The following is a 238-nucleotide window of genomic DNA, read 5'->3' on the forward strand; positions in this document are numbered from 1 at the left end:
TATGTCTAAAAAGCTCAACTCAGGGATTGGAGCCCTAATGTTGGCAAAGGTGACTAGGGAATGGAGGCCCTATGTCTAAAAGGTTAAACTCAGGGATTGGAGCCTTAATGTTGGCAAAAGGCGACTAGGGAATGGAGGCCCTATGTCTAAAAGGTTCAACTCAGGGATTGGAGCCCTAACGTTGGCAAAAGGCGACTAGGGGAATGGAGGCCCTATGTCTAAAAGGCAAAACTCAGGG

This window comes from Nicotiana attenuata, unplaced genomic scaffold (assembly GCF_001879085.1).
Source record: "Nicotiana attenuata strain UT unplaced genomic scaffold, NIATTr2, whole genome shotgun sequence".
In the NCBI taxonomy this organism is placed as follows: domain Eukaryota; kingdom Viridiplantae; phylum Streptophyta; class Magnoliopsida; order Solanales; family Solanaceae; genus Nicotiana; species Nicotiana attenuata.